The sequence below is a fragment of the Panulirus ornatus genome, chromosome 9, assembly GCF_036320965.1.
Source record: "Panulirus ornatus isolate Po-2019 chromosome 9, ASM3632096v1, whole genome shotgun sequence".
In the NCBI taxonomy this organism is placed as follows: Eukaryota; Metazoa; Arthropoda; class Malacostraca; order Decapoda; family Palinuridae; genus Panulirus; species Panulirus ornatus.
Window position 1 is genome coordinate 53,169,292 of NC_092232.1, and position 12,378 is coordinate 53,181,669.

The 12,378-nt window shown below is 42.5% G+C and overlaps 1 long non-coding RNA gene and 1 other non-coding gene across 2 annotated transcripts in view; both read right to left on the reverse strand.

The window, feature by feature from the left end:
- The window catches only part of LOC139750127 (uncharacterized), a 235,285-nt gene that overhangs the window by 64,355 nt on the left and 158,552 nt on the right, over positions 1-12,378 (reverse strand). The window lies entirely within an intron of this gene.
- TRNAW-CCA (transfer RNA tryptophan (anticodon CCA)) lies at positions 11,326-11,397 on the reverse strand. The gene has a single exon. It is a non-coding gene; the product is annotated as a tRNA-Trp (tRNA).

The following is a 12,378-nucleotide window of genomic DNA, read 5'->3' on the forward strand; positions in this document are numbered from 1 at the left end:
TTATATATATATATATATATATATATATATATATATATATATATATATATATATATATATATATATATATATACACACTGGGATTTATCGTACAGATATCTTATTTGGCTAATATTCTTCGGTAGAAAAAGAAGATTTGGTCTGTCTGTGAGAGGCTTTCACTTCGTCCACAATGGAGGAAAGAGGAGCGATGGGTGATCTGATCACAAACCTCAAGTTACTGTAACCATTTTGATGATGTCGTTAATACATAAATCTTAGATGCGAAGATTGAACAATCAAAGGCCATATGATGATATTAAGCGAGAAATTTGTTAGAAATGATATAGTAGATATGTTCTTTAATAATATACGAGTCGTGGGTTAATGGAATATACTGAATGATGAAAACTAAAAATGTGGAAAACATACAGGAAGTGTAAAAATCTTCAGTTATATTAGATGAAGTTCGAGAAATGTGGGGTCCCATGAGTGCAGACCTCCCTCTCCATACAGAAGAAATAGATAATAAGACATAATAGAGCAAGCAGTGAGAGAGAAAAATACGAAACGAGGAAGAGAGGAAATCTGAGATCGTTTTGGGCGAGACAGGACACAATCCGGAACTCGACCATAAAAATTTATTAGAAGTAAATCATCAATTAAACAGCAGGTTATCGGGCTACGGGATTAGGCTAAGGGGTTCATAGGAAAGAACTGAAGGAGATAATGTGAAAATATACGAGGAGCTGAATGCCTCGTTCAAAAGCGTTTCCACAGTGGAAGAAGAAATATATAGCCACAAACACCAGTGAAGCGGAAGGAAAAGATCTTGGAAAGCAACGAAATATTTAGGTAAGAATTATACTGACTGATAAAGGTCCTTGACCCACATAAGGTCAATGGTCCTGGTGAGACTGCTTGAGGGCCTTGACCTACATACGGCTCAATAGTCCTGATGAGACATCTAAAAGGCTTTGACCCACATGAGGCTCAATGGCCCTGGTGAGACTATTAAAGGGCCATGACCCACACAAGGCTCACTGGTTCTGGCGAGGATGCGAAGAGGTCTTGACCCATATGAACCTCAATAGCCCTAGAGACACTGCGAAAGGGTCCTGACCCAGATATGGTTCATGGTTTTGATGGCGTGTCTCTAACTGTGCCAAAGGACCGTGCAGATACTCTTGAAATGTTGGTCAATATGTCAGTTCGAGAAACAAAGTGCCAAGTGAGTGGGAACGAACAAATATCATGCCCATCTTTAAGAAGGAAGACAGGGAAGTGATGCTGAACCACACACCAGTGTCTCTGCTGAGTGTGGTCTGTAAAATACTGAAAAAAGATAATCAAGAAACAAATGGATGTCTACTTGCAAAGGAAGAATTATGTACGGAATAGAACACGGACTGAGGGAAATCATACACAGTAAGCCTTTTTAACTTCTACGAGAGACTGAGCTCAGTCGTGGAGAAAAGAAAATGGGTATATTGCTTGCACACGGACTAAGAGAAAGCATTTGACACCATCCGCACAAGGGCAGGGTGGAAATGAAGCTAAATTTTCTATCAATCGATGGATAAATATCTCTACTGGAAAGGAAAGAAAAGCGCGTGTGAAACGATGCCTTCGAAAAGGGTTGGCGTTACCAGTGGATACCACAGGGCTCGGTCCTGGGACCACTACTCTTTTTTGATCCACGCAAATGACTGACTAGAAGCATTGGGAACATAGGTGGATACGTGTGCAGACGACGTCAAGGTCAGAAGGAAAGCAAGGAGAAGAGGATAGCATCACCTTACAATGAACTTAGAAAACTTTTCAAAGTTGTTCCGATTCATGATTGACGAATTTCAACTCACGCAAATATAAAGCAATGAGGATAGGACACAGCGAAAGAAGGAGACCTCGCTTCAGTTATCATCTTGCAGGACATAAGCTGCAGGAATCTATTTGTGTTTGAGGGATTTGGAAGTCGTCAATGTACCGAAGATGTCGGCAAAGCGCTAATCTTATTAGTCTGTAACAGGTGTGCTGGTAAATACGACAGTAATAAAGAAATATCCAGCACACTTTTCACATGCTAAATTAGGCCAAAAATTACAATTCTTTTCTTGAGTTTGGTCACTGCACATGAGAATCACAAAGAACTAATAGAGAAGGTCCAGAGGAGGGCAACAATGATGGTAATAGATTTAAGAAAGCTGAAGTTACAGTGAGAGGTTAGAGAGCATAAATTTGCACAAATAGAAGAGAGAAGAGTAACAGGCAATTCATTTACAACCTATGTTTTCTACACCAGGTCGATAACACCAACAGTGAACAGTCTGTTGAAAGATGCGAAGATAAAACACTCAAGAGGACATAACGTGAAATATAGCAAGAAATTCGACAGATGAAAAGCAATAGTTTTATAGCACAAGATTGGTGAATGAAGGGAATAAACTAGGTAGCTATATTGTGGTTGTTGACGGCACTGGGGAGCTAATAAGGCATGTTAAGAGAGATGAGAGATCCCACGAGGGCCGATTACCTGTCACTCACCGTCCCGTATAAATAATCGACCACACAGATTTGCAGAGACTCGAGGAGTGAACGAGGTTATAGAGCTGCCTGCTGATGAGAGAGAGAGAGAGAGAGAGAGAGAGAGAGAGAGAGAGAGAGAGAGAGTGAGAGAGAGAGAGAGAGAGAGAGAGACGGTAGGAGGAAAATACCTGATGTGAGGGAGACACTGAGGAATATCTCATTAAATGAGTGAGAGAGGAGGTGAATGAGGCCGATGTGAGTCCCGTCTGGCGTCCTTGCTCCACCACCAGACTCAATCTCACTCCCGTAATAGCGGTGTGTGTGTGTGTGTGTGTGTGTGTGTGTGTGTGTGTGCAACACCGCCTCCACGCTGGCAGATGTTATCAGGCCGTGTCATCAGAGGCACCCAAGCTCGTCACGGGAGCCCAAGCGACGGAGGCGGAGGCACCTCCTCCTCCTCCCAGGGACGCTGCAAGAGGAGAGGGAGTAGCCAACGTCTGTGACAGCTCCTCCTCCTCCTGGTACACCTGAGACGGTCTTTGATCGATGGTGAAATTACGGGAAATTGACAAGTGTTGTGGTCGGTGACGATGTACTTATAAACGTATATACTTTCTCCTCTGATGTATAATATCATGACTCGCAAACATAAGGGAAAAGTCAATCACAATTTGACAAAGGGAAATGAAGCAAATGATATCATAGGAACTTGTAAACACGCATGACAATAGATGAAATCAGAGTGGAATAAGATCCTTCTTTTAGGGTATCGTGAAGAGGAGAGGGGGTTCTCCTAACGCCACCAGGTTATCACAATGAACAGCTCTTGGCTTAGCTAAATCTTCTGAAACACACACACATACACACACACACACACACCATTTTACAGTAGCTGACATGGCAAGGGCAGGGATATGCCCCAAGTATGCTCACTTGGGATCAAATAAAAGGTAAAGAGCACGAGGAAATGAATGTATAACAGGATGATAAATGATCAGGTGTTCGTAGATTTTATTGTGGAAGGTGGCAGAGCTAAATGAAGAGGAAAAGAAAAAAAAAAACTCTACTTTGCCTCAAGGCAAAATGACCGAACTAATTACTGCCATGACCTCCCAGTTCTATATTGTCTCGACGATGTATTTTCAGCCGAATGGCCGACTTCAATAAAACATTATTATCGTTATTATTACTCACACAAGCGCCTCTTTATTCTTATAAAAAATTCTGTGAACGAATAGTGTTCTACTTTAAGGAAAGACGATGGGTTGCGCGAGCACCTTGGTCCTCAGACGCTCAAGTTTAGATATCAAATATATTCTCACTGTCTTCAGATCCAGGCCATATATTCTCATGCCCGACTGCCTCTATCTTTCTCATATCAAATACTCCAGTCTCGGATGGAAACCCTTATGAAGGTCAGCCAGACCCTGAATGAAAACATGATAAAGGACAAGAAACCTTTGAAAAAGAGATGAAAAGCGGATAGAATAAATACAAGTATCGAAGATGGAAAAAAAAAGGATTTTAGAAAGTGGTTAAGCCTTAGAAGTTTAAGAAAAAAACATTACAACAGCCCAGTTATGAGTTACTGATAATTCATTTATCATGTGATGCTGTGGCTTGAAGAGATTTAGAGTGGTGGAGGCACACAGGTAACCTGCCCTTAAGTGCACAGACCGAAACAATATGTATAGAACAGCGAAAGAAAACCAGAGAGTGATAAAGCGAAAGCGAGTCAAGTTCTTCCGAGATCAAACTTGAGTTGTTCCGGTAGTCAACACAGGAAAGAATACTACCGAATCACCGCAAATGGTGAACTAAATGAGGGAAAACAAACCAGGTTAATCAACTGGGGTCTTCGAGGAGGTCGACACCACTGTTGTTTTAGCCTTCCCTCTCGCCAGCAGCAGAGGAATCCAGTGGAACCTTTGAGATTCCCGGTAGTCCATGACCACGACGCCTGAAGCTATGGCCCCCACATCCAAGTGAACTCTACTTTCCTTTGTAAGATATCTAGAACGAACATGGGAGCGCTAGAGAAAGGATACGAAACCAAGGCATGAAAAAAGAGGGTCAGTGTGTGTGTGATACATGAGAGACAAGTTCAGCCAAGAACCAGCAGCTTAGCTTTGAAAATAGAGATGGTAACATCAACAAAAACACCTGCCAAAGAAGGTGTTAAGTGGCTCCGTGCTTCTCCTTAACACATCTGGTGTCTCACGTCTTCATATACATTATAACTGGTCATAACTCGGCTTAACGCATGTGAGGCGATGCTTCTGTATGAACCTGAACGTTTCCTCGAACTAGAAATTCTTCCAAGTTGACAGAGGATGTCGGTACGAGACACCAAATGTATACAAGTGCATATGAAAGATCTCCATGTCTTGATATCTAACGATAATACAGGAAAACTGACACAGTGACGTGAAACATCTTTTTTCATCCGTTCTTATCTTTATCATCATCAGTCTTGGCCACCATCTCTAACTTACGAAAGGCTGTTGTCGATATCCAATAAGAACTCTCATATAAATCACTCGTCATGCACTCGCATAAACATTTCGTTAGCAAAGACGCAAACGTTTTTGTTTTTTCAAGAAAACATTAGACATGTAACTATTAATGGACGAATATGAAATGTCATGAAAGATAAAAAGAAGAAAAGTGAAACGAGAAACAGTCTTTTGAAATACTGGCCTGAAAAAAACTTTCCCCTCCCTAATGATATTACACAAATATAACAAAAATATAAAAGTGTAAAGTTTTTTGAAGGTAGGAGGAGCAAGGGTCACATCTCTCCCTGCGGGTGTGGCTACACTATGTGTGTGTGTGTGTGTGTGTGTGTGTGTGTGTGTGTCCTGGATGTTATAAAGGTCTTCCAGACGCTCTGGAAAAGATTGGAAACGAGGAGAACCATACGTAAACGGGTATATATATATATAGAAATATATATATATATATATATATATATATATATATATATATATATATATATATATATATATATATATATATATTTTTTTTTTTTTTTTTTTTTTTTTTTTTATACTTTGTCGCTGTCTCCCGCGTTTGCGAGGTAGCGCAAGGAAACAGACGAAAGAAATGGCCCAACCCCCCCCCCCCCATACACATGTACATACACACGTCCACACACGCAAATATACATACCTACACAGCTTTCCATGGTTTACCCCAGACGCTTCACATGCCTTGCTTCAATCCACTGACAGCACGTCAACCCCTGTATACCACATGACTCCAATTCACTCTATTTCTTGCCCTCCTTTCACCCTCCTGCATGTTCAGGCCCCGATCACACAAAATCTTTTTCACTCCATCTTTCCACCTCCAATTTGGTCTCCCTCTTCTCCTCGTTCCCTCCACCTCCGACACATATATCCTCTTGGTCAATCTCTCCTCACTCATTCTCTCCATGTGCCCAAACCATTTCAAAACACCCTCTTCTGCTCTCTCGACCACGCTCTTTTTATTTCCACACATCTCTCTTACCCTTACGTTACTTACTCGATCAAACCACCTCACACCACACATTGTCCTCAAACATCTCATTTCCAGCACATCCATCCTCCTGCGCACATCTCTATCCATAGCCCACGCCTCGCAACCATACAGCATTGTTGGAACCACTATTCCCTCAAACATACCCATTTTTGCTTTCCGAGATAATGTTCTCGACTTCCACACATTTTTCAAGGCTCCCAAAATTTTCGCCCCCTCCCCCACCCTATGATCCACTTCCGCTTCCATGGTTCCATCCGCTGACAGATCCACTCCCAGATATCTAAAACACTTCACTTCCTCCAGTTTTTCTCCATTCAAACTCACCTCCCAATTGACTTGACCCTCACCCCTACTGTACCTAATAACCTTGCTCTTATTCACATTTACTCTCAACTTTCTTCTTCCACACACTTTACCAAACTCAGTCACCAGCTTCTGCAGTTTCTCACATGAATCAGCCACCAGCGCTGTATCATCAGCGAACAACAATTGACTCACTTCCCAAGCTCTCTCATCCCCAACAGACTTCATACTTGCCCCTCTTTCCAGGACTCTTGCATTTACCTCCTTTACAACCCCATCCATAAACAAATTAAACAACCATGGAGACATCACACACCCCTGCCGCAAACCTACATTCACTGAGAACCAATCACTTTCCTCTCTTCCTACACGTACACATGCCTTACATCCTCGATAAAAACTTTTCACTGCTTCTAACAACTTGCCTCCCACCCCATATATTCTTAATACCTTCCACAGAGCATCTCTATCAACTCTATCATATGCCTTCTCCAGATCCATAAATGCTACATACAAATCCATTTGCTTTTCTAAGTACTTCTCACATACATTCTTCAAAGCAAACACCTGATCCACACATCCTCTACCACTTCTGAAACCGCACTGCTCTTCCCCAATCTGATGCTCTGTACATGCCTTCACCCTCTCAATCAATACCCTCCCATATAATTTACCAGGAATACTCAACAAACTTATACCTCTGTAATTTGAGCACTCACTCTTTTCCCCTTTGCCTTTGTACAATGGCACTATGCACGCATTCCGCCAATCCTCAGGCACCTCACCATGAGTCATACATACATTAAATAACCTTACCAACCAGTCAACAATACAGTCACCCCCTTTCTTAATAAATTCCACTGCAATACCATCCAAACCTGCTGCCTTGCCGGCTTTCATCTTCCGCAAAGCTTTTACTACCTCTTCTCTGTTTACCAAATCATTTTCCCTAACCCTCTCACTTTGTACACCACCTCGACCAAAACACCCTATATCTGCCACTCTGTCATCAGACACATTCAACAAACCTTCAAAATACTCATTCCATCTCCTTCTCACATCACCGCTACTTGTTATCACCTCCCCATTTACGCCCTTCACTGAAGTTCCCATTTGCTCCCTTGTCTTACGCACCCTATTTACCTCCTTCCAGAACATCTTTTTATTCTCCCTAAAATTTACTGATAGTCTCTCACCCCAACTCTCATTTGCCCTTTTTTTCACCTCTTGCACCTTTCTCTTGACCTCCTGTCTCTTTCTTTTATACTTCTCCCACTCAATTGCATTTTTTCCCTGCAAAAATCGTCCAAATGCCTCTCTCTTCTCTTTCACTAATACTCTTACTTCTTCATCCCACCACTCACTACCCTTTCTAAACAGCCCACCTCCCACTCTTCTCATGCCACAAGCATCTTTTGCGCAATCCATCACTGATTCCCTAAATACATCCCATTCCTCCCCGACTCCCCTTACTTCCATTGTTCTCACCTTTTTCCATTCTGTACACAGTCTCTCCTGGTACTTCCCCACACAGGTCTCCTTCCCAAGCTCACTTACTCTCACCACCTTCTTCACCCCAACATTCACTCCTCTTTTCTGAAAACCCATACTAATCTTCACCTTAGCCTCCACAAGATAATGATCAGACATCCCTCCAGTTGCACCTCTCAGCACATTAACATCCAAAAGTCTCTCTTTCGCACGCCTGTCAATTAACACGTAATCCAATAACGCTCTCTGGCCATCTCTCCTACTTACATAAGTATACTTATGTATATCTCGCTTTTTAAACCAGGTATTCCCAATCATCAGTCCTTTTTCAGCACATAAATCTACAAGCTCTTCACCATTTCCATTTACAACACTGAACACCCCATGCATACCAATTATTCCCTCAACTGCCACATTACTCACCTTTGCATTCAAATCACCCATCACTATAACCCGGTCTCGTGCATCAAAACCGCTAACACACTCATTTAGCTGCTCCCAAAACACTTGCCTCTCATGATCTTTCTTCTCATGCCCAGGTGCATATGCACCAATAATCACCCACCTCTCCCCATCAACTTTCAGTTTTACCCATATTAATCGAGAATTTACTTTCTTACATTCTATCACATACTCCCACAACTCCTGTTTCAGGAGTATTGCTACTCCTTCCCTTGCTCTTGTCCTCTCACTAACCCCTGACTTCACTCCCCAGACATTTCCAAACCACTCTTCCCCTTTACCCTTGAGCTTCGTTTCACTCAGAGCCAAAACATCCAGGTTCCTTTCCTCAAACATACTACCTCAAACATATATATATATATATATATATATATATATATATATATATATATATATATAAGAACAGATAAATTCCCTGATTAACAAATGCTAAAAGAACCAACAACAGGAAAATATATATATATGCATATCACCCCCAGAAAGGAATACATATACATCACTGGTCCGGTTAGAAAACGTAATATATATCCAGCGAAATATATATATATATATATATATATATATATATATATATATATATATATATATATATATATATATATATATACATGAAAAAGGTAGAGAACTCCACAAGATCCGAACGCACATAATCAGTATACGAGGTCGCTCGCTGATGAGGGACAACACACTGGCTTGGCAACACGAGAAGGCGGTCATCTAGTGGGGAAGGATGGGATGGCGGAGGGTATTGAGGCTGTGCGAACGTAACTAGCGTTTCCAGAGTCATTAGAACATTCATCCCTCATGTCCATGGGATCCTAACCCTTAAAGACCCCTTAAGTGACTCAAAAACCTACTCAAAATCCTAAGGATCCTTAAAGCTACTCAAATTCCTTAGGATTCTTAAAGCGACTCAAAACCAAACTGAGCCTTAAAGTGACTCAAAACCTTACGGGGTGTTTAAAGTGACTCAAATCCCAACGGAGCACCTAAAGTGACTCAAAACTCCAGGGAGCCTTAAAGTGACCCATAAACCCTACTGTCACCTAAAGTTTAAGTATACCTCACTTTAAACACACATCTGGAATAGTCCACTTAGAATTTCGTGCCATCGTCCACGTTCGAACCTCCTCCTCCTTCCTTCCTTCCTCCCACCGAGCTGTAACTCCGAACATCTAACGACGAACACTCGACTCCCTGACATCACACGTCTCTCATACCACCTCACCCTGTGGCATCACCAACACCCACACCAACAATCTCTGTCCGCCAGACTGACTCTCTCTCTCTCTCTCTCTCTCTCTCTCTCTCTCTCTCTCTCTCTCTCTCTCTCTCTCTCATACCCACAGAACCCTAAGTGTCTTTCTCTCTGACCTATGGAAAGACCCACCCTTTCTCCGCACAACTCCACGCCTCCCGCACTCACACTTCGCACTTCTCCCTGACCAAGAACCCCCCCTCGCCTTTCACACTCACACACTTCCCCCTGACCAAGAAACCCCTCGCCTTTCGCACTCACACGTCGCACAAGATCAATGACAGGAGATTTCGGGACAATAACCACAGCTTAGGATGAATTCATTAACACTAGCAGCTTAATCCACTGTTCAGCATATTATGTTTCGAATAACATGGAGGAAAAACTAATGTGTTTGTCTCTGTACATCTCCGTTTACAACCCCCCCCCTAAAAAAAAATGTCATCTTTTTCATGTGATCTGTAAACTGTTTAAATCATTTCTCATTTTCTCTTCAAAACATCAAAGGCTGGATGTGACAAGTGTTTCAAAATTGCAAATATTGGTAAAAATGATTCGGGGGGGGACTTTCAAATATCCCCGACTCTCTCTCTCTCTCTCTCTCTCTCTCTCTCTCTCTCTCTCTCTCTCTCTCTCTCTCTCTCTCTCTCTCTCGTAGAACGTCAAAAAAATTTTTCCCTGAATATGAAGGTTTATAAAAATGCCTGGACTCTCTCTCTCTCTCTCTCTCTCTCTCTCTCTCTCTCTCTCTCTCTCTCTCTCTCTCTCACGAAGCGATTGCTACTTTCGTCGGAGAGATCACCTTCCTCTTGCATCCTGGCACACCTTCCTGGAACCCTCACCCCAGGTCAACCCAAGCTCTTCCACTTGTTACGTTACTTCATTCTTTAATGACCAGAGATTCCTCATCATCCCCCCGCCCTCTACCTCACGCCCTCGCCCTCATCTTTCATTGCTCCCGGACACACGCCACTCATTCCTCACACCCACGGTGCCCTCATCCCCTCACGCTAAGTTAAAGGATACTAAAACCCTCACAATTTGGGGATTTGACGCTACGTGGGTTCCCACACTGACAACTCCCTCACAACTCATGATATCGGGAACTCAAGAGAACAAGTCCTCCTCACTTGTACGTCATCCTCGCTACTCATGCTGAGATGAGAATCCTCACCATCATCTCCTCAATGACCCAACTCCCTCCCACCTCACCCCTTCGAGTTACCCCTCACCACCACCTCCTCCTCCTCCTCCACTTCGTTCACCTCAGCGGGCGTGCGTGGTCGACTGATCAATATATTCCACTAGCGAAGGCCTCGCCAGGTCATGCAAGCGCTGGCGGTCTGTTCCACAGCTCACACACACACACTTATCTGAGCACAAACTGTGAGATGTGCCGATGTTACACAGACCTAATTCTGGCCTTTTGATGATCCATGTGCTTATGACAATAATAAATATTCACTAAATGAGTAAAAATATAAAAAATAAATACAGAATTGACGGATTATAAGACAAATGCGCTTGGTTATATGATTTTCCTTCTAACAAGGAAAACACATCGCAAACTACCAGTTGAGGTGACTTAACAAGCGATGTCATAAAGCTATATTGTAATTTCCGAAAAGCGCGAGCCTGATCATTGTGAACGGTCATGCGTTCCAACATTAAATTTCTGTGACTTTTAAACGCGGGTTGAGTAATAGCCTGGAGAACGATGCTGCCTTTAAAGCAGCAATGTCGGGATGAACAAAAACAAAAACGAAAAAAAAATCCAGTCATGACCCCGGAGTGACTCGAACACCCAGCCTTCTGATCTGGAGTCAGACGCGCTACCATTGCGCCACAGGGCCAGTTGGTAACGACGGACACATAAGCTGTCTACCTCTCCCGGTCAGCGACCCCAGAGATGCTATATAGCATCCCAACTTCAGTGTGAGGATGCACAGGACATTATTCTATATTCTCTACACCTCCAGATGTGAAAGAAACACACTATAACCACAGAAGAACAATAATATAACATGACTTAATATAATGAACCAATAACGGTAGAATAACGGCTACAAATTAATCTAACCATTGCGGGACTGGTTATTAATGACATTACTAGCCTTTTTGCACTGGCATTTTCTGTAATCATACTACAACTCTGAAATTAACAACAGCCACACCAAGTGTGGTTGTAATTCTGTGTACGGCAGCGCTGGGAAACAGGTTAGAGGTTGGGACGAGCAAGTAATAACAGTTTTACTCCCGTCAAACACGATTATTTTTCTTTTTTCCTCCTCAATCTCTTGAAAGTCTATCTCGAAGCCCGGGAACTGCCTACTGCATCATGATGTTACACAAAAGACTTGTTTATTCAAAGAAATTCCCGGGTGGCGGGTAAGAGCGCTCCAGTGAACATTTTTAGAATACGTTCGCAGAGACTATTACAAGTGGAATGCCCTCATGTGCTGGATACTCTGCATGACTTCTAAATGGACTTCGAAGCGAAATCAAAGAGTCTTTGAGCTCAATCTTTCGTAGGGTAGTGGGACCGAATACCACTTGTTCAATACCTATATTGATAATGTCCTTTTGAGCTAAGACAAAGACAACGAAACACCATATACTTGGCTATATTGACATTATGATCAACACCTCTGGTGTACAGTGACTTATTCACTAGAGCCACGATCTCTCAGGTATTTATGTGTGGCTGGGACTCGAGCACCTACGTTGAGAAGAGAGAGTCAGACGTTCTCCTAAGAGAGATGGGCGTAGTTACGACCGTAAATCTACATAGCGTACCACAGGTAATAGGTATGATGCTGTGTTGTATATAGCGG